Source organism: Bos indicus, chromosome 12, assembly GCF_029378745.1.
Source record: "Bos indicus isolate NIAB-ARS_2022 breed Sahiwal x Tharparkar chromosome 12, NIAB-ARS_B.indTharparkar_mat_pri_1.0, whole genome shotgun sequence".
Taxonomy (NCBI): Eukaryota; Metazoa; Chordata; class Mammalia; order Artiodactyla; family Bovidae; genus Bos; species Bos indicus.
The window spans coordinates 24,578,371-24,600,933 of record NC_091771.1 but is presented as its reverse complement, the minus strand read 5'-3'; the positions used below and the strand labels follow the sequence as shown (position 1 = coordinate 24,600,933).

At 43.5% G+C, this 22,563-nt stretch overlaps 1 protein-coding gene across 1 annotated transcript in view; it reads right to left on the bottom strand.

The window, feature by feature from the left end:
- The window catches only part of SMAD9 (SMAD family member 9), a 66,310-nt gene extending 52,832 nt beyond the window's left edge, over window positions 1-13,478 (bottom strand). The window contains exon 1 of the mRNA XM_019971390.2: window positions 13,341-13,478. The gene's annotated coding sequence lies outside the window, so the exon portion shown is untranslated. The remainder of the gene's footprint in view (window positions 1-13,340) is intronic.
- Between the last annotated feature and the right edge of the window lie 9,085 nt (window positions 13,479-22,563).

The following is a 22,563-nucleotide window of genomic DNA, read 5'->3' as shown; positions in this document are numbered from 1 at the left end:
AATTCTTCTGCTATTCCTGAACAAACTTGATTTTTCTGGCTAAGTTACTTACTACCTTTTTGTTTTAAAGGTTAAGAGAAGGAATCTAAAGAACATACCTAATGGCTAGGTCACTTTTAAGGTAGAGTTAGAATGCTATCCATTTTTTAGGTAGTATTCTGAACATTAAGAGCAAGATCAAACACTTTTAAGAGCAAGCAATTCTCAACATTTATAAGAGAATGTCAACACTACTTTGGGAAGATGATGGCATAAGTTTCTAGCATTCCAACCTATATCCTTTACACTGTCCACATATAGTTGGAAATAAAGTACACCATCCCACAAGTGTGATACCTTATTATTCAAGTTTGGAAGGGCCCACAATTTAACCAGTGGTTCCACGAACAAGAGGCTACATGATGTAAGCAATTGAAAACACAGGAATTAGTGGGAGAACGCTTGAATCTGAATGCTAGCTCCACTGCTAGCTAACTGAGACCTTTAAATAATTAACCACTTTGATCTCATTTTTCTCCTCTGTAAAACTGAAACAGTAGGCCTTACCTTTCATACTAACAGGATGTGTGAACAAAAGCAATTTGAAAACTGCAAACTATAGAAGGACACTCTTTTTATTATTACATTAACAGTTATACTTATGCTAATTTTTTCTGCATACCTCATTATAGAAATAAAAGGTGTCCAAAAGATGGGGGGAAAGGAAAGAAAAACAATCTAAGAAATGGATCTGAGACAAAGAAATGGAAAAAAGTAGAAAGGAAGATAAATGTTCACATTAAAAAAAACACTATCTCTACTATCTCATATCAGGATTTCATTAGAAATTAAAGGTATGGCATTTGGACTTCCTTGGTAATCCAGTGGTTAAGACTTTGTGCTCCCAATGAAGAGGGCCCAGGTTTGATCCCCTGATCAGGGAACTAGATCCCACATGCTGCAACTAAAGATCTCATATGCAGCGACTAAGACCCAACACAGCCCCCCTCCCCCCAAAATTATGACATCATTTCCTTCCTAATCAGCTTCAACTGCTACTATTCACCCAGCAAAGTTGGTGTCTAGAAATTCTTGAGCCCATAATATATACTTTTTATATAATTCCAGGATCAGACGGAGAGGGAAGGTTAGAAGACAGACGGACGCTGACAGAGACGGAGTGAAATCTGCACAAAATCTGACTATCCAGTAATTGCTTTTGTACAAAACATAACTGAGAAGCAGCAACAAGCGAAAAAGAGGCCTGCCTGCCAAAACACATGTGTTATCAAGCCTGCACAAAAAAAGATCATGCAGGACCTATTCGCTACTATTCTCGACCCGGTTTAAATGAGCATGTTTCTAGGAGTCGCAAGCTTACAGCGAATCAGAACTGCAAATGGATAAGAGGAGGTGCTACCAGCAGGTAGGACAGCAAAGTGACATCAAAGCTGGCAGCATGACCCCGAGGAAGGGGACCAAAGCAAACAAGCAAACAATCGAAAACTAAAACAACAAAAAACAAAGCAAAAAAATGTATCAAGAAACAGACATCAGATCTCTAAAAGCCCAAGAGTTTGAGGTCAGTGTGTCTGGGAACGACCAGCCCCTCCCTCTGAGCTGCAGAGCTGCTTACGTGCAGTTTCCAAGGGGGGTTCCTCAGGATTCTGGAGACTGGAAGGAGCCTCGGACACAGCAACAAGGGGGGAGGGGGAGTGGTAGGAGCTAGACACCAGGGGAGGGAGGGGGGCATGCACGATTCTCTGTCCCCCGCCCCGCCCCGGGTGGACACCACCTTCCACCAGAGCAGGCCTGCTTCACTCGCCTTTACTTCCTGAGGCTTCCATGATGAAAGGGCCTGCTGACTCAAAAACGAGTTTTAAAAAAATTAATACATGACTACCACTAACTCTCTGGTGTCTCAGAAGGTAAAGAATCTGCCTGCAATGCAAGAGACCTAGGTTTGATCTCTGGGTTGGGAAGATCCTCTGGAGAAGGAAATGGCAACCAGCTCCGGTATTCGGTATTCTTGCCTGGAGAATCCCACGGACAGAGGAGCCTGGCAGGCTACAGTCCTCGGGGTCGCAAAGAGTTGGACACGACTGAACCACTTTCACACACACACACACTGCTAATTCCAGAATCCCCCAGAGCAGTACATCCAAATGCAGAAATGGGATCTATTCCAGGTGCTGGAGAGAGGAAGTGACAAGCAGAACACAGACGATTTTCAGGGCAGTGAGACTGTTCAGTAGGGTAGGACAGTGGTGGAGGCAGGTCATTACACTTTTGTCTAAACACATAAAATGCACAACACTAAGCGTGAACCCGGATGTAAACTGTGGTCTTGCGGTGATAATGTACCCACTCCAGTGCAGGATATCAGCAGCGTGGAGGCTGTGCAAGCAGATATATATGGTAAATCTCTGCAATTTTCACTCAGTTTTGCTGTGAACCTAAAACTGCTCCTGGGCTTCCTTGATAGCTCAGTTGGTAAAGAATCTGCCTGCAGTGCAGGTGACCCTGGTTTGATTGCTGGGTTGGGAAGATCCCCTGGAGAAGGAAATGGCAACTCACTCCAGTATTCTTGCCTGGGAAATCCCATGGACAGAGGAGCTTGGCGGGCTACAGTCCATGGCATCACAAGAGTCGGACATGAGTTAGCGACTAAATCTAAAACTGCTCTAAAAATAAAGTTAATGTTTAAAAAAAGAGAGAGAGAGAATTAGACCCTCTTATGTCACTTAACGGAGAAGGCAATGGCAGCCCACTCCAGTACACTTGCCCGGAAAATCCCATGGACGGAGGAGCCTGGTGGGCTGCAGTCCATGGGGAGGCTAAGAGTCGGACACAACTGAGCGACTTCAGTTTCACTTTTATGCACTGGAGAAGAAAATGGCAACCCACTCCAGTGTTCTTGCCTGGAGAATCCCAGGGACGGGGGAGCCTGGTGGGCTGCCGTCTATGGGGTCGCACAGAGTCAGACACGACTGAAGCGACTTAGCAGCAGCAGCAGCAGCAGCAGCAGGTCTCTTAAAGCCCTGTTCTTCTCCCTGCTGGGAGCACCACTCTCTAACCACTAGTCTATACTAGGAACCAGGAGCCACCCTTGACCCTGAACAGTCCTACAGAAATTCTATCCCTTCGTCTTCCTGAATCCACAGGTCACCAGATCCTGAGCTGGGCCCTGCCACGCCCTACTGAGTATGTCCCGTCCTAGACATCCTCAGTGAGTCCGAATCACTCCAGGCAGCTGTCATGGACTGTGCCTCCCCGCCCCCAGCAACCCACCCCCGTGACAGCCTCCTCCCCGTGGGGCTCTCATGGGATGTCCTTCCCAGTCCTGAGTGACACCCTGCTGTGAGTCTGCAGCCAAATGGCCAGGAACTGTTTACAGCAGTGGGGATTAAAACTGCTTTGTTTGTGCTTTAAAATTTCTTGTTCAGTCGCTCAGTCGTGCCCGACTCTGCAACCCCGTGGACTGCAGCACGGCTGAAGGACAGGCTTCCCTGTCCTTCACTATCTCCTCCTGAAGTCTGCTGAAACTCATGTCCATTGAGTCGGTGATGCCATCCAATCACCTCATCCTCTGTTGACCTCTTCTCCTCCTGCCCTCAATCTTTCCCAACATCAGTCTTTTTCAGTGAGTTGGCTCTTAAAAAGAGTTTTATCCAAATTTCTCCTCTCAGTAAGTATTTACTTATTTTATATAAAAACATAACAGTAAATATTACTGTGGAGTGGGGTATGATTTGATGCTTTTGGCACTGTTTCAAATCAGGCTCGTCACAATCTGGCCTCCCCAACTATATGTTCCAGCCTCAACAATCCTCGTGCCCTTTGCCCTTGACTCCCTTCCCTCTCCCCAGGAGGCCTGTATGCAGCTGCCTTCTGCTCACTAAAAACCGAGCTGGAAGATTTCCTGGAAACCATCCCTGAGGCCTGGGCACTAACATGGATCAGCCTCCACAGCGCCCCTGGGCTTCCCCATCACCTGACACTGACCTTCACTCCTGACACCTTATATGTTGCTTGTTTTCCCCAGAGATGCCAAGCTCCTTCTAAAGGGCACAGGCTGTGGTCTGGACAGCTTCACACCAGGTCTGTACTACAATAAATGTTGCATGAGTGAAGGTAAATTCTAGTTTTATCACTAATAGTAACTATTTTATTATTAGGCCGTATACTATTAGTCTAACTGCTGAAAGTGAAAGTGAAGTCGCTCAGTGTCTGACTCTGTGACCCCATGGACTGTAGCCTACCAGGCTCCTCCGTCCATGGGATTTTCCAGGCAAGAGTATTGCAGTGGGTTGCCATTGCCTTCTCCAACTGCTTTGTTGATGTGATACAATAAATTCTTCCAAAAGGCAGAGTTATAGAATGCACTCCCTCCTTCCTGTTCTGGTTAATCATCTGTCTACTTAAGGTGACATTACAGAGAACATCAACCTGTACTTGAATACTCACAAAGTGTTCAGTGTCTGTGAAGATCATTTCAAGTGTTTTTAATAATGATGCGTGGGAAATTTAAAACGTTTTATTGATGTGTGCGTATTGTGGGAGGTTGAGTTTCCTGGCCACAGGCTGCCTGAAGGATGAGATTAAAAACCAATAGAGGAGAATCACTAATGAGGTGTGTTATGCATTGAAGTTTGGGGAAAGGCAGATTTTTAATGGCCCAAGGCAATCATGGTGTATCAACCAACTCACCAGCTTCACCGGGTCCTAATGTGGGCTAATTCACATGCACCATGCCTCTACAACTGGTCTTCACCTTCCTTCAAACCCCTTTGAGTATGCGATTCACCTGTTCAAACACTTAAGTACTTCTCTTTTGACCAAAGGTTAAAATGGAATCGTTCTCTTGTGCCTGGAGATTAAAATCCAAACGCTTTCTTCCTTTACTCTACAAAGCACCAATCTATCTTAGGGGAAAAGAAAAGGACAAGGTCAAAGGAAGAACTGAATTCATCAAATAGTGATGAGGAACCAGACATGGTGCCAGGCGCTGAGTATCTCAAAATAAAAACGTGGTACCTTTCCTCTAGACATTACAGTATTCAGAGGGAGACAGAAATCTAAACACATTGTCATCAGACAGGTGACAGGCGCATTATTATAACTGTTACTAAAAGGGCTGAGGAAGGTTTCCTATAGGAGGGGCCATGCAAACTCCCTCTTGAGACAGCAGAGGATAACGGGGGAAATCAGAGTGGTAAAGTGTCCTTTTCCTGAAAGACACAGGGGTGCAATTCCAGGCCCAGGGATGCCCTCAGCATCCTTAGATTTTCACAGGGACTTGCTGACAGCATCACTACTCCCATGATGCCTTCTGTTTCATCTCTGCTTACGGTCCTCTGTTGCTGTTCAGTTGCTCAGTCATGTCCGACCCTTTGTGACCCCATGGACTGCAGCATGCCAGGTTTCCCTGTTCTTCACCGTCTCCCGGAGCTTGCTGAAACTTATGTCCATGGAGTCGGTGATGCCATCCAACCATCTCGTCCTCTGTCGTCCCCTTCTCCTTCTGCCTTCAATCTTTCCCAGCAGCAGGGTCTTTTCCAATAAGTCAGTTCTTCACATCAGGTGGCCAAAATATGGGAGTTTCAGCTTCATCATCAGTCCTTCCAATGAATATTCAGGACTGATTTTCTTTAGGATGGACTGGTTGGATCTCCTTGCAGTCCAAGGGACTCTCAAGAGTCTTCTCCAACACTACACAGTTCAAAAGCATCAATTCTTTGGCACTCAGCCTTCTTTATTTATATGGGGCTTTGGACTGTAAGGACCATACTGTGGTCCTAATTATCCTTGTCAAGAATGACTCAAAATTCACACACAGTTACAATGGAATTTTAGCCAGAAAAAGAGGCGAGAAATCAGAATACAAAAATCAGATGACAATTTTTGGTATAAAAGGTCTTGGGTAAACATTTTGATATTTGCTTTCCTGACCTCTCTCTCTCTTCATTAGGCTAAGAAGTCCTGGAGACCAGAGTTTTACTTTGTTATGTTACTGTATGTGGTCACCTTTTTATATGGTCCCGAGGGCCTGGTTTGGGGCCTCACAGGCAGTATAGGTACAAGAGACATAGAGAAAATAACACTCAGTGAAAGACCAAATGTGTCAGTCCCACTTTCCAGAGCAACTTTTACAGCCACAAATCACATTTTAAGAAGACCCCAAAACATAATCAATACAGTATTTAAAAACATTTTTTAAATGACTGTTTGCAGTCAATGTAGTTCAATTATCACACAAAGAAGGTAACACTCCTTTGAAATAACACCCAGGCACCAATCTGTCACTGTTTGCAAGCATCCAACACCTAACAACTGCCTTGGGAAACACAAAATAAATAATAAATCCTAAGGAAAGCATATATGTACACAAGGGTTTGTCTTTGACAAACATCACATTCAACTTTTGCTCCTAAAAATGAAATCCAACTACTCCTAGGAAATAGAAATGGATTCTTCCCTGGTAATTCAGCTGGGAAAGAATCCGCTTGCAATGCAGAAGACCCCAGTCTGATTCCTGGGTCAGGAAGATCCCCTGGAGAAGGGAAAAGGTACCCACTCCAGTATTCTGGCCTGGAGAATTCCATGGACTATGTAGTCCACGGGGTCACAAAGAGTTGGACACGACTAAGCGACTTGCACTTCACTTCACTAGGAGATAGGGCAAGAATGATATAAAGGTGTCAACAAGGGAAAGAAAAGCATTTGGGGCAGCATATCTTTTTAACGTAACACATTTTCTCATTTTTCACACTCACTGGCTTCTAATAATCACTCATATCATTAATAATAATCACTCATGTCTTTAACCCCTGGCGGTCCCACTTTACAAACAAGTCATATTCATTTCTGTGTGGTCATCGGAAAATTGGAATTCCTTTCCCCAGAGAAACGATGTCCTGAGAGATGATAAATTCGCTGGCCAACCCACCAAGAGGCTCTCCACTCCTGGTACGATTCAGTTCAGTCGCTCAGTTGTGTCCAACTCTTTGCGACCCCATGGACTACAGCATGCCAGGCTTCCCTGTCCATCACCAACTCCACAGCTTGGTAAAACTCATGTCCATCAAGTCGGTGATGCCATCCAACCATCTCATCCTCTGTTGTCCCCTTCTCCTCCTGTCTTCAATCTTGCCCAGCATCAGGGTCTTTTCCAATGAGCCAGTTTTTCGCATCAGGTGGCCAAACGATTGGAGTTTCAGCTTCAGCATCAGTCCTTCCAATGAATATTCACCTGTACTCCTGGTATAGGTGGCCTCTAATATTGCTAAAACTAACCCAAATAGGTGATGTCCACCTTTGGCATCTGCCGACCTGCTTTCTGCTGCACCCTCTCAAGCTCTGCTGCTGCTGCTGCTAAGTCGCTTCAGTCGTGTCTGACTCTGTGCGACCCCATAGACGGCAGCCCAACAGGCTCCACCATCCCTGGGATTCTCCAGGCAAGAATACTGGAGTGGGTTGCCATTTCCTTCTCCAATGCATGAAAGTGAAAAGTGGAAGTGAAGTCGCTCAGTCGTGTCCGACTCTTAGCGACCCCATGGACTGCAGCCTACCAGGCTCCTCCATCCATGGGATTTTCCAGGCAAGAGTACTGGAGTGGGGTGCCATTGCCTTCTCTGCTCTCAAGCTCAGGTGCCTCCAATCCTTGCACCTGTCCTAATGCACCAGCTTTTAAATGACCTACTCTTCCTACAGAACTCCAATTCTGTCAAGTGTGAGTCTTAGTAAATAAAAAGGTAAGATGAATGAATGGATTTATAATGAAGTGTGATTAACAGGAGATATTAAATATTCTACCAAGAGATGGAGAATTCTGATGGAATATGTCATCTTTATCCGAGTTGTTTTCTGAAATGTGGTACTACCAAGTCAATTAAATTAGATACAAGTATTCAGAAAGCAGGGCTTCCCTGGTGGCTCAGCAGTGAAGAATCTGCCAGCCAGCCAGCCAATACAGGAGACATGGGTTCGATCCCTGGGTCAGGAAGATCCCCTGAAGAAGGAAATGGCAACCCACTCCAGTATTCTTGCCTGGGAAAACCTATGGACAGAAGAGCCTGGCGGGCTATAGTCCATGGGGTCATAAAGAGTTGGACATGACTTAGCAACTAAACAACTCAGAAAGCAACTTGTACCACTTTAGATGAACTCTACTATCCATCACCCTCTCCTTAAGAAAAAAAATCTGCAAATCTGCTCTAAACCTTCCAAAGCCCATAAGTGCTTAGGACAAAGTCCTTCCAGGCTTTTGATAAACTGCCTCAAATACCTATTTCACAATGGACTGTAGTTTCTAAAAACAAACACACACACACACACATTAACTAGAGCAAATCTACAATCGATCAGCTTCCAAGCAGTTTAACAGATTAAAAAATGAAAAATATTAGGCTACACGGAAGAAGATATCTCATGGGTTAAGAAGGGTTTATGAAGGCAGGAGCCCCACTGCCCACCCGGCTGGGGAGGTGCTCTCAGAATCGATCAGGTGAAGCCGTTGCTCCTTCAGAGTGTTGACACCTCCACCACTTCCAAACCTTCTCATTTGCTTCAGGACGAATCCCCAAGGCCATCAACACATCTGGGTGGCCCCTAGAGCACATGTGAACTCTTATCTGTCTAGTGCGAAGGAAAGTAGATGGCCATCCCCGATAATCCCAGTGTTTGTAAACAGAGACAGCTTTGTACAACTGCAGCCCTAAACCCACTGTGTGATTGAAGAATACATGTTTCCTATGTACAGTTCCTCAAAGGCAACGTGACAAAGGGGGAAAAAGGAAGTCATCGGATATGAAATATTAAATTTCCCTAAGAGAAATTTATATATAAAAATAATCCCCACCAGTGATATCAGATAATCAGAAGGGAGAGAGAGAACGATTTTGATAGTATTTACCCCCACCAAAAAAGAAAATAAAAGCTGTCTTTTTGGAAAAATCAGGACTTTGGAGAACTCCTTTACACTGATTTCATGGATTAAAGTTTTGTCTTTGAATTAAAAATGGTTTAGGGAATGAAGCACGAGAACCGACAGCTCTTTGGTGGTTAGGACTTCTGACATGATACAGCTCTGCACATCCACATTTATCATCTGTATCTTAATATTCATGCATTTTTCACTTTAAATTTTGCATTTAAACTTTATTTCAGGTCTCTTGAGTTTAGAAAACTGGTTTTGAGTTCATTAGACTTCCCAATTAAAACTGTATAATCAACTATATTATACAGGCATGATATTTATATACAAATTGTATTTTTTACATTATGTTAACTCTATTAATTCGAACCACTAAACAGAACGTGATGCATGTTAAGACGGGGTTTAGTATCTTTTGGTAACGTAATGAGTAATAGACAGAAAGGGGATTCAGGTCTTCTGACAAGCCTGATGAGACCCCTTCTACATCCAACCTGATCAAAACAGAAGCTCATCTCAGCAGCAGTCAGCTTCTTTTGTGAGCAGAGTTTGAAACATATACACTAAAAACAGTTTTTCTGTGGCTACTGCTGGTGGGGGAAGGGGGTCGGCATATTGTGTTAGCAATTTTCTGTGGAATCGAATTAGGGTTTCATTGTGGTAGCCGTATCACATTAAAAATCTGGGTTTTTCTTTGCTAAATGGTTTCCATTGTGTGTGTAGTGAATCTGATATGGAAAATTGCTAATGCAATAAGAGTATCATAGAAGCTTTCCTGACTCTAACACTCAACCACAATTTTCAGGAGAAAGAGGCTCCACTGGCCAGGGGTAGGGGGTGGGGTCACTTTCCACAGTCTCTCCACAGGTCCTCAGTCCTCAGCCCCAGCTCAACACTGGCTTCGTAAAGATGGACCGTTAACACCTATCATTTAGAGGAAACTCCTTTACAGATTTTATTTCAGACCATGGGTTCAGTGAAAGACGTGCCATTGAATTAATATTTATTGACAAAGCACTAGACAGGGCACTGTAGTTGGCATGAAACAAATGGAAAAGATAGATAAAACAAGGTCCCTTCCTTCGTAAAGTTTTGACAGGACTGTCTGAGGAGAAGAATGAAATTAGCAAATGAGGAATTCACCAAGAGGCAAGATACAAGGGTGCAAAATGCCAAGGGCCATTAGGTGTCAAAGGAAGACGCACCTGGACAGGACTGTAAAAGATGAGGAAGGTGCTGGCAGGTCTGTAGATCTGGCGAGAGGTGAGGAGGCAGAGGGAGGCGATCTAGGCCTTGGCGTGAGGACACGTGCAGAGGAGCGGAAAGCCAGGGCAATGAGCAGGGGAAATCACAATTCTTTATTTTAACTGCAGCATAAAATATGGAAGAAGTGAGAAGATAAGCCTGGAAATTGGTCTGGGGTCAGCTCAATGCCGACACAGAGAGCAGTGGGTGCTGTTCAGGTGGTTTGGGGTGGCAAGTGTCAGGCTGTGGGCCACTGGCAAGAACACTCAGCTTCTATGGGTCTGATGGTTTCTAACACTAACAAACATCTTGAAATCTTAACTCTAGTTAGCCCACGTTTCTTGAGAGACATAATTTTATAGGACTATTTTTAAAGGTTAGTTTATATCCAAAAGATATTTATTTTTTTCTTGTTGTTATACCCCTACTCTTGTCATGGACAGTTCACTAGGTCAATGTTCTAACGTGCTCATACCATTAAATTCACTCACAAATTTACTGTTTGCTTTTTTCCCCCTTTTAGAATAACTTTTCAACTCACTGGCAACAGTAACCAAGGAAATATAAATCCAACAGCCTAGAATTACAACTATTTGAAGAGACTCATGCTTTCGATGTACTGTTACATTTATAGTTTCATTCCAGACTATTTCCCGCTTCTGAATTTCTCACTAAATGTTAGATGTGATGAGCAGAAAATCTGCACTATGCCTCGTTAGAGCTTTAAAATTCAAGGTAGTATGTTTTCCAAATTTAAGAAAAAACACTTCTTCATTTTCATAACTTTTAGCTTTCCTTATATCAGAGTACATTTTGTGTATAAGTATTATTTCCAACATACTTAAGCCAAACATGATGAAATTGCTGTTTCATTTATTGCAGAGGGGATGTCAGATATAAACTAGTTAGTTGCCTAAGTGCTATGGTGACCACTTATTAAATACCAACTCTTCAAATACAGCAAAGGAAAATTGTACTCTCTTTAAGAAGAATGAAACTGTTTGTAAAATTGAAATTGACTTTTAATCTTTATGAAATAATTTCTGGACAGAGTTTTTTCCTCCAACTGACCACATGATTAGAAAGGATAAACAAATTTACCAGTTGTTTATTACTTCTAGAATCCTTAGCAATGTTTCATTAACAACAAAAACCTTTCTGTCTCATCCCATGCATGGTCTTGGGCAATCAGAGAGTAGTAGTTGACATTTGTGAATATTTTCTGATTACTCATTAAATGGAAATATATCAAAAAAGAAGAAAATTTTAAAAGAAGCAAAGTCAAATAGCTCATGCTGACTTTAACAAATAACAAAGATGTGAGAATTACAAAGTATTTAGAGGTTTAGCCTAAAATTTGTTTGTATCTTTGATTTTTAGCAAACGCTGTACTGATAAAAATGAGTTTGCTCAGATCAAGAGTATGTTGGCATTTTCTTAAACATAGCTTGAAACCACAGAGCCCAAGCAAAAAACAGCTCTGACAAAGATGGCCAGTCAAGCATAAAAATGGGAGTTGGTTGTGTCAGAATAGATTAACAGGCTGAAGGCTGTCCGCTAAAGACAGTTGTCTTGCCATCAATGAAGGCGATCATTGTCACTAAAAGTTACTTTTCTGATATGTTATTTGCAACTTCTATCATAATATATTTTAAACACTCCTTATTTATAAATGATTACATCATTTTCTTATCTGCAGCGTCCTTCTTGGATAACCACAAACTTGAAAGCGGTCCAAAATCTTGCTCATGGTTTCCTACAAACATAGGGGCACTTACTAATTGAACTGTCTATCTGGAGTTAGAAGAATGTGTTTGGGTTTTACTTTTACTTCCTTTTTAAATATAGATCACTATTTCTACAATGTAAACATTCAATGGCATTCCCTCACAGCGACAGGAATCCCAAGGCAGAAGATACGCTGTAGGATTAATTTATCACCCACCCAGAAGGATGCCTCAAATGTCTGGCTCAGTTATGGCCAAGGAGCTAGCATTATTAAGTGCCTTATGAATTTACAGCTATCCTCTATATTCCTGTTCAGCAACGCTTCCAAAAGATCATCCGAGAAATCTGGCAAGCCACTGAAAATGGTACTTGTAAACTGGATCCGTTCAAAGCCATCCACAGTGACCTGTGGGTGTGTATCCGACTGTGAATTACTGGGTAAAGAATTTACGTGCAATTTCATTCCCAAACTCGATTTTACCTCATTTGTAGCTTATTTCTCACGAGTACCCAGTTCCCGCCCAGAAACAAGTCAACGGAGTATTTCTAAACCATCATTTCCAATTTCCACTGTCAAGGGTGGGAGGAGGAAGGAATAGTAACGGGAAGACTTGTCAGCGATTAGCCATCCATAAAAACGCACTCCCCTGCTTCCCATCACAATGCTGGCGTCACTTCGTCTCCTGTATCTGTTCCCCACCTCGCCCCCCTCCCCTCTGCGGAGACTTGGCACCGAATGGCAGGCGAAGGAAAAAGACAAACACCCCGGCTCCCAACACAATCCAAGCGTTAGCCTAGAGACACTTGAACAACATTCCTAACTTTTTTTTTTTCCCTTGCTCATTTCGCGCGCCTCAAAGGTAAGCAGAGTAAAAACGGTATGAGACAGGAGGCCGAGGAGGCCAGCTGAGTCACATTCGCTGCCCTGCATGCACCCCGATTTCTCCAGTGTCCTCCCCAAGCCCTCCGGCCACGGCAAACGGTTACTCAGCTGCGAGTCTGGGTCTCCACGGAGCCTGTCCCCGGGCCGGGGGCGGGAAGGGGTGGAGGGGACGGACGGCTAGCGCGCACCTCTGCCCGCTCCCCGGGCCACAGCCCCGCACGCCGGCGGGCCGAGCCTTCGCTGACAGGTCCCAGGTGCCGGCGGCCCGCGCGGCCGTCTCCCCGGAGCCGTCCCCTCCCGCCCCACCTCAGACAGGCCCCACCAAGGAGACACAGGGACGGGGAGCACAAAGAGCCCCGGCCACACGCCAGACCCTTCCCTGTGGAAGAAAAACTTCGCTGCACACGCGTCCAGACACTCACACGCCCGGCGCGCGCCGGGGAGGGCATCTCTTACCTGTCCCCGCGCAGCTACTCATCGCCCCCCCTCACCGACCCACCCACGGAGGTCTGGCCGCCCCCCGCCCCTTGGTGGGTCCCCCGGCCGCCCGCTCGGAGCAGCTGCACTCACTGCCTGGCTGCGCGCGCCCAGCGCCTGCAGGGCCCGGCGGCGGCGGCGGCGGCGGGGACCGAGACAGCGGCTGCAGCAGCGGCGGCGGCGGCGGCCCCAGCCGGCGTCAGTCAGACTGGAGCCGCGAAGCCTCATCGCCCGTATTAGTGCGCCGACCTGGAAAGCCGCCAGGAGCCCTGCTCGCGGGTCCGCCCCCGCCCGCCGCCGCCGCGCGCCCAGAGCCGCTTGGGGAGCCCGCGAGGAGGGGGAGCGCGGCCCGCCCCGCGGCCACGTGCGCGGAAGCCCGCGGCGGGGGCGCCTCGGGGACGTCCCGGCGCGGGGTCTCCCGGGCCCCCGGGCGGCGTCCTCGTCCTCCCGTGGGACCCGACTCCCCTTGTCCGCGGCTCGGCCCCCTCGGCTGGGCGGCGGGGGCACCTCGCGTCTCTCTCCCCGAGACGTCCTGCCTCCCCACCTGGAGCCCGAGGCCGGAGTACCGTTTCCAGAACTCGAGGTGTGGGACCGACAAATCGGTTTGGAAACCGCCACCCCCAACAAGTGGCTCTTCCCGAAGTGTTTCTGGGCCCCGAGGGTGGCTGTTCCTTGCTGTTTGTCTCTTACTTGCTTTGCAAGAGTAAAGGGGGTCATTACCCCCAACCGACAGCGCCAGAGTAACTGGTTTGCCCCTGCATAAGCGGATGAAAATCGACTCACTCAGAGTGGTGAGTGGTGGTTAAAACTAGGTATGTAATTTTGTGGGTTGTCGTTTCCTTACCCGTATTTATTTGCTTAACAGCCTAGCCTATAATATATACTGTTATCTAATCTAATAAAGGTACAACCTTATGGGCACTGAGCAACGTTAATGGGTTAATGGACAACCTTCCTTGCTCACGGCCTGGCTATCTCCCTGGATAGCCTGCCTTTGGAGGTCGCTGTGGGCCCCTCAGAGAAGGCAATGGCACCCCACTCCAGCCCTCTTGCCTGGAAAATCCCATGGACGGAGGAGCCTGGTGGGCCGCAGTCCATGGGGTCGCACAGAGTCGGACACGACTGAAGCGACTTAGCAGTAGCAGCAGCAGTGGGCCCCTCGAACCCGCTCAGAATATGTGTAAGAAATGCCACTAGCTTACTGATGGCCTTTGACCCCCATCAGCCAGCGGTTCTTCATAGAGAAGGCATTTACTACAGGGATGAAAAAATACTAGAAAGGAGAATAAAGCCACAAGGGACAGTATTCAGTTTGCTCCTGTATGTAGGAAAATCGGTCCTCCACAAGGTCCTGATACCCCTGAAACACAAGGCCGTGAATTGAACTGCCTTTTCTTGTCCTCAAAGCACTGCACTTTCTTCCTGTGGCAGATGCCATGTTTGCATTATCACACTGTTGTCCGCTGAGCAACGACCCTGTGTAAAACAGCATTTGTGTTAGCACTTGAATCATCTTTATACACCTGTGCTCCAGGCTAGGTGTTAAGTTTGAGATCGCTCTGGGTGTGAAAGTCCAGGGAACCTTTGGACTGCTACCAATGGCACCTCCTGGGCATTTTACTGCAGGTAAACTAATTAGATCCTCAGAATTGATACCCTGTAGCTTATTTGTTTTTTTAATGTTGTTAAGAAATGACCCAGCCACTGTTTTCTTCCCTTAGGTGCATTAGACAAGGCAGAGGACTCAACGCAGAGCAAGAAGCCATAACCTCTGCAGTGCTGGCTTGGGCTTCCAGCACAGTCTTTATAGGTTCTCCGAGTTCTCTGGGCTCTTGGCAGGACTTGCTTCTGCAGATTCTTTGAGTATGTGGAGTCTGTGTTTTCTGTACATTCTCGTTTACATGCCAAGAAATTTTGGCATCCAGAAGTTAGCCTGTCACTTATTCCATGCCTATCATGTATCCCCTAAACCTAGGAGAGCAGGTTAATAATCCTTTAGACCCCCTGAACAATCAGATCTGGGGGAGAAAATGCTAACTCTGGGAAGGAAGGCTCAGAGTTGACACCCCATTTTTCAGAAGCTGAATATTCTTGCAACAGGAAATCTAAACACTATTTCTCTCCTTTTGATTTTTTGTTTGGCTGCAATTGTATTGCTGGTTAGAGCAGGTGACACAGGAGACACGGATTCGATCCCTGGTTTGGGAAGATCCCCTGGAGGAGAGCATGGCAGCCCACTTCAGTGTTCTTGCCTGGAAAATTCCACAGACAGAGGAGCTTGACGGGCTACAGTCCATGGGATCACAAGGAGTTGGACAGGACTGGGTGAGCATGCACACGCATTACAGCTTCCACCAAAAAACTACACTACAGGTCATGGGTTGTGATTTGGTAGAAATGCCAGTAAGATTTTGGTTCAAAACCTGAAAACCATGGCAAAATGAAACCCCCCTCCCTTTTCTGAATTACAAGAACTTGGCAGAACGTGAGCTTCTGCAGCCCATAAACTGGTGGTAGGGTAGCCCCCTCACCCGTGAGAAGGTTCATTCTTTTCACTTGTCATATGCCCAGCACAGTGCAAGGTCGTGACCAAGTCTGCAGTAAACCATAGATGCAAAGATCCTGCTTTGTACATCTGTTGTACCAATGCCTGCCTCTGGTCTTCTTTTTGAAAATCTAAAATAATTGTGTGTTTGTGTGTGTGTTGAGGGGTGAAGTTAGAGGCGATTCATGGTCGTTTTGGGGAAGCGGTGGGCACGTTGAAGGACTTGGAGAGAGAGTCATATAGTTCACAAAACTTACCTTTATAGTAAGGATAAGGTTTATTCTTATTTTTATGTAGAAGTTAATTATTTGATGGTATATTTTACATACACTCCAAACCAGTTATAATGACTTTTTCATTTAAATATCATCCACTTATTTCAGTATCATTTTTGTGGGTTGTGGTGCTTGATTTTGTGGCATCTGATCCCTCCAGAACTCTATGGGGTCCCATTCTTTTTGAATAGCAGGAGTTTAAGATGAAGATAAATTTAGTTTTGATTTGGGAACTTTGTGAATATGTTCTGAAATAGAAGGCAGTATCCTAAGGCATCACAGAGTTATGGTTGAGTTTTGCTATTAAGCACGGGTGTCTTAACCAACTGAAATTTATTTCTCACAGCAGTTCTAGAAGTCCAAGATCAGGGTGTTGGCAGATTCGGTGTGTGGTGAGAACCCTTTTTCCTTGTTTGCACATGGTTGTCTTTGCGTTATAGCCTCATGTGCCCAAGAGAGCAAGCTCTCCTCTCTTTCTCTTTTGTAAGGACACTGACTCTGTCATGGGGGCTTCCATGTGACCTCAGGTTCCCTCATGACCTTATCTAAACCTAATCATCCCCAAAGGCCCCACCTCCTAATACCATCCCTTTAACCAAACGCTTCAAGTCAAGTTTTTGCCTTTAACTCAAATTGATGAGGAAAAGTTTCTCCCTTTCTATTTTAAAGGACAGGCTGAGCCCACTAGACCAGCAAGTTGCCTGGCTGGAAGATGCAAGTTTCTCCCTGGTGTTTATCAACAGGTTGACTTTTTGCCATGCTCTGTGACATTTTCTTTTTTATAAGGGCTTGATAAAGTTTATCACATACACACTGCTCTTTATTTTTAATTTATAGATGACTTCTGATGGAATGAATCCTAGGAGAAATAGAAGAGATATTCAAAACTCTTTAAATGAGACTAAAAGAACATCTCTGAAAGCATTTTCTGTACAAATATAATGTTTCATGTTCATACAGAATTTAAGATTAATAAAGGATCTTAATCGTGTCTGTGCTTCTATCATACTGCATATTGTTTGGTAAGCCTTAGTCTACTTTTGAGACCTCTATTGAAAATAGTTAAGCATAGAAGAAAACAGATTCATTACTTTTGGCTTTCCTCTTTAAGAGAGAAGTTTGGGTGGAGGGAAAAAAAAGTCATATTACCTTAGAATAAAGGTCATAAACAAACAATAAAATATGAGATATTATTCTGCATCTATTATTGTTTAGTCACTAAGTCGTGTCTGGATCTTTGCGACCCCATGGACTGTAGCGCACCAGGCTCCTCTGTCCATAGGTTTTCCCAGGCAAGAATACTGGAGTGGGTTGCCATTTCCTTTTTGAGGGGATCTTCTCCACCCAGGGATAGAATCTGCATCTCCTGCATTGGTAGGTGCATTCTTCACTGCTGAGCCATTCTGCATTTACCAAGTACAAAAATATTCTTTTTGATGTGTGCATATGTATTATTTTACATTTCCATAAAACTTTTCTTTTTAAAGCTTAGGCTTGCATTATTTCATTTAATTCAGAAGTAACCCTATAGGGAGGCAGCTCGTGTACTATCTCTGTCTTATCACTTCATAGATAAGAAAACTGTGATGCACACAGCTTTCATCACTGGAAAAATGTCTCATGATTCACCTGAACAGTATCCATCCACATCTGTTGTCTATCCAGAGGGAAGAATGATGTGCAAGAAACCATATTTTTAATGAAATTTCAATTTCTGACATATATTTCCTATAAGAAATGTAAATAAGTTTCAGTTTTTTGGAAGTATGTTTTCTGAAATGGTCATTTAAAAACATTGAATGTGATGTAATTGCAGCTAAAACTCAGCTGTTGTGCACTGATTTAATCATCTGCAATGGTGAACGCACAGGTATTTGAGAAATTTAAAAAACTGTATGGGACTTCACTAAAAAGGCTATGGTTTTTCCAGTGGTCATGTATGGATGTGAGAGTTGGACTGTGTAGAAGTCTGAGCACCAAAGAATTGATGCTTTTGAACTGTGGTGTTGGAGAAGACTCTTGAGAGTTCCTTGGACTGCAAGGAGATCCAACCAGTCCATTCTGAAGGAGATAAGCCCTGGGATTTCTTTGGAAGGAATGATGCTAAAGCTGAAACTCCAGTACTTTGGCCACTTTATGTGAAGAGTGACTCATTGGAAAAGACTGATGCTGGGAGGGATTGGGGGCAGGAGGAGAAGGGGACGACAGAGGATGAGACGGCTGGATGGCATCACTGACTCGATGGACATGAGTCTGAGTGAACTCTGGGAGTTGGTGATGGACAGGGAGGCTTGGCGTGCTGCGATTCATGGGGTCACAAAGAGTCGTACACAACTAAGCAACTGAATGAACTGAAACAGGATTTTAAATTTTACAATCTCGATTCATTTCTTTCTTTATATAATCTTGATTCTCTCTTCTCTTTAATGGAAAGAGAATAGTAATCATAGTGGAAAATACTGGGTCAAACGCTTACCCTACCTTCTTCAGTATGAGAACCTGTTACCCTCTGCTAATACTTTTTATCTTAAAAAAGACAGATTGGGCTGTAATTGCACACTTAGCTTACTGATTCTCCAGCAGTGGGTCATAGCTTCCCAGCTGTGATGTCAGAAGATTGCTTAGGGGATTGCAATGCCTGTAACCTCTGTTTTTGCCCCTTTACCCTCCCTCATCTATAATAAACTGTCTTATAAATTCTGCTATATACATTTAGAACCACATCAGACTTTTATAGTGTTTGCTTCCACCATCAAACATAATATAAAACTCTTGAAAAGAAGGAAAGTCTTTTGTATTCATCAATATTCTTACCATGTATTTTCTTCCTTCCTAGGGTTCCAAGTTTCCTTCCTTTGATGTTTTCTGTTTAGCCATTGTTTTAGGGTAGGTCTGTGGGTGTCCAGTTCTCTTAAGCATCTGAGATTGTCTTTATTTCCCCTTTATACTTGAAGGTTATTATTTTTTTTCTGAGATTCTGCACTGACAGTTTCTTATTTTAGGTACTTTAAAAATAGTGTGCCACATCCTTCTGACCAGCATACTTTCTGATGGTAAATCCAGTCATTCTGATTGTTTCCCTATTATAGGGATGCTGTCTTCTTCTTCTTCTTTTTTTTTTTTGGTGGCTTTCTAGATTTGTTCTGTCTTTAGTTTTCCAAAGTTTAACCACGTGTCTTGTTATAGATTTCTTTGGGTTTATCCTATAAGGAATCTGATTCTGAGATTCTATGCCTTTTACCAAGTTTGAGGAGTTTTCAGTTAGTATTTTTTTTTTTTTGATAATACTGTTAGATCTTATTAGTTTCACTGAGCAGTTTTTTTTTATTATTATTCTATTTTCTCTCTCTTGATCAGACTGAATAATTTCTATTGTGCTATCTTGAGTTTACTGATTCTTTTGTCACTCCCATTCTACTGTTGAGCTTATCCACAAAGCTTTTTATTCAGTTCTAAAATTTCCGTTTGGTTCTTCTCAGTCTCTTCTTTTTCTTTGCTGAGTTTGTTTCTCTGCTGAAGCTTTCTGATTTTTTCATTAATTTCAAGCCCGTTTGTAATTACGTGGAAGCTTTATCATGGCTGCTGTAGAATCCTTCTCAGAGAATCCTAACATCTCTGTGATCTGTGTCAGCATCTCGTCTTTTTTCACTCAAGTTGAGGTTTTTCTGGTTCCTGCTTTGACGAGTGATTTTCTTTTGAAACACAGACATTTTTTATTACGTTGTGAGACTCTGGATCTTATTCAGACCTTTTGTTTTAGCAGATGCTACTCTGGTTGATAAGGAGAAGCACCATCTTGTTACACTGCTGGGGCAGGTGTACGTATGGGCTCCCCACTTGGCCCCCACTGACACTCAAAGGAAGGGGGACTGTTCATTACACTTGGGTAGGGGTAGGAGTTCTGGCTCACTACATGGTCTTCATTGTCACCACGGTGGGGTGGCTTCATTGCTGCTCAGCCACGGGAGGAAGTGCCTCCTCTGACCCCATCCCAGCAGTGAGGGAGCGCAAGTCCAGGCACCCCCGGTGAAGACTAAGGGTTGGCTGTTGGGGGTGAAAGTCCTGCTTGCTGCTGGGCCTTCTGTGACATCGCCCAGGTCAGGGTGTCCAGGTGCCTGATTCCAGCCTTATGAGGGTGTGCATCTAGGCTCCTCACTCAGCCTTTGCCGTTGTCGGCAGGTGTGAGGCTACCATTCTTTTCTGTAGTGTTTGGTTGTAGAACAGCAGTTATTGTCTAAAGGATCAAATCTGTAAGGTATTGCTTTTTGAGATCATCAAAATACTAATGAGTTTTAATTCAAAATCAGAGCATTGTAAATGAGTCCAATATAGGATGGACATGTTAAAATCATTAGTTTGTAGATTTGGTGCTTTTGAGTTTGCACAAAAACAAAGCAACCCATTAGACTACTTCAGGGGATTTAGCTGTCGATAAAATGGATAACTTCATTCATGTAGTTCTTTTCTTCAGCAAATGAATTGTAATGGTGGCATTATCTAACCATTTGGGGAACCTTTACTGAACAATCACAATTTAGGATGCTGTGGAGACACACAAATAAAAGGCAAGGCTATTACAAGTGAATGAAAACAAATTGGAAAACAGAACTGGGGAATCAACTATGAACAGTGGAAATACACGGTGACACAGATACAGCATTACAGATGGCAAGAGACATTCAGACATAATCTTGAGTCTAACTCATGTATACATACATATTCTGTAAGAACAGTCGGACGGTTGAAAGTAAATGGTAATGTCTGATTATAATGAAACTGTGTCTTCAGTTTAATCTCACCCATATATGTTTCCTATTGTTTTATTTTTGTAGAAGCAGGACACTGGCTATGTGTGATCACGGGCCAACCACTTGTCTAAGCCTGCGTCATTTCTGCAATGTGGAAAACCATACCTATATACGATACATGTTTTCTCTTACAGAGTGCCTCCGAGTCTGTACCACACTGTTAGCTTAGGTGAACCTGTGCTTCATATCAAGCATATCAGAAGCCTGTAACAGTGCTCGGGGGTGAGCTGCCTAAAAAAGTACTGACACTTTTCCTGAAACTTCCCCTATGCTTCAAACACATTTTTACCACTAACTTGCAAACAGCAATAAATTATTTTATTGTCTTATTATAGTTTCATTAAGGATCTTATTTTTGGCTCAAGGCTTATAACTTTAAATTCTTATAAATGCTCAAGGTCATTCTGTTTGTTTTCTCTCATTTCTACTTGCATAAGCCTTGTTCTGTTGAAGTGACTTGTTCTGTTCTTGTTCTATTTAAGTGATTTAAAGGTTCTCGAAACCTGGTAGTGAATAATTTGTTTATTCACTTGATAAATAATTAAGTGTTTATGCTAAGCACTGTACTGGGAATACTAGTTTTTAAAAACATTTATTTTTATTTATCTATTTTTTGGCTACGCTGAGTGACACGCGGGATCTAAGTTCCTCGACCAGGCCCCTGCAATGGAAGTATGGATTCTTAACCCCTGGACCGCCTGGGAAGTCCGTGAGAATACTAATGTGAATAAGAAATGGTTTCTGTTTTATGAGAGCTTCCAGTCTAATGCAGATGTAACAGTATCACTGTTGTTGAAACTACTGGAGTCATTTTTAGCTTATTTACTTTTCCACATAACTTATAATGCTGTATTTAATGTGCTTCTGAAGCTTTCTATTTACACGTCCCCAGTTATCATACCTTCAGAAACTGAAGTAGCACGGTCATGAAAGAGCGTAAGCCCCGGATCCGGGCTTTGTGGGCTGGAATCACACTCCTCCATCTCCTAGCACTGTGAGCTGGGCAGGTGACTGCTCTGTGCCTCAGTTTCATCTCCTTTTGTAAAAGTTAGGTGAGTGATTATGTACTAAGTGCTTACAACAGTGGTCAGCAGATAGTCAACACTCAATAAATGGTAGGTATTATCATTACTTTCTCTAAAACATCAGAAACAATCAAATTCTGAGTTTCAGGGGATCATTATAATGGCTGTTTTTTAGTCTTTAGCTTCTTAAAAACACATTAGGGTTCTGATGTTAAGTAAATATTTACTAATATCATAAAACTTTCTTTTAATAGAGAATTGCTAATTTTTATTAACAAAAATTCAAGAGAGAAAGGCTGACAGGAGGTAAGAAAGTATGGTATATATAAGAAAACTTAGGCAGAAGATAAATAAGACTAAAGTATTAAGCACGTGGATACCTTTGTGAACAAGCCTATATCCTTTCTTTAAAATACAATTTCCTATACTTTTTAATAGGATCAAATATGAGTTTAATATAAATTTATATACATTTAAATATTTATTTTTAAATCCCTGAACACTGTTATATGATTACTGTTTATATTTAAATTCATGAGAATTATATAGACATTTTAGAATAAGAATGCTTGTATCTTCTGTTTATACTTGTCAGAATCATAATAATTGACCTACTAATAAATTAACAAAATTGCTAAAGCAAAAGGAAATCTGACTTTTGCT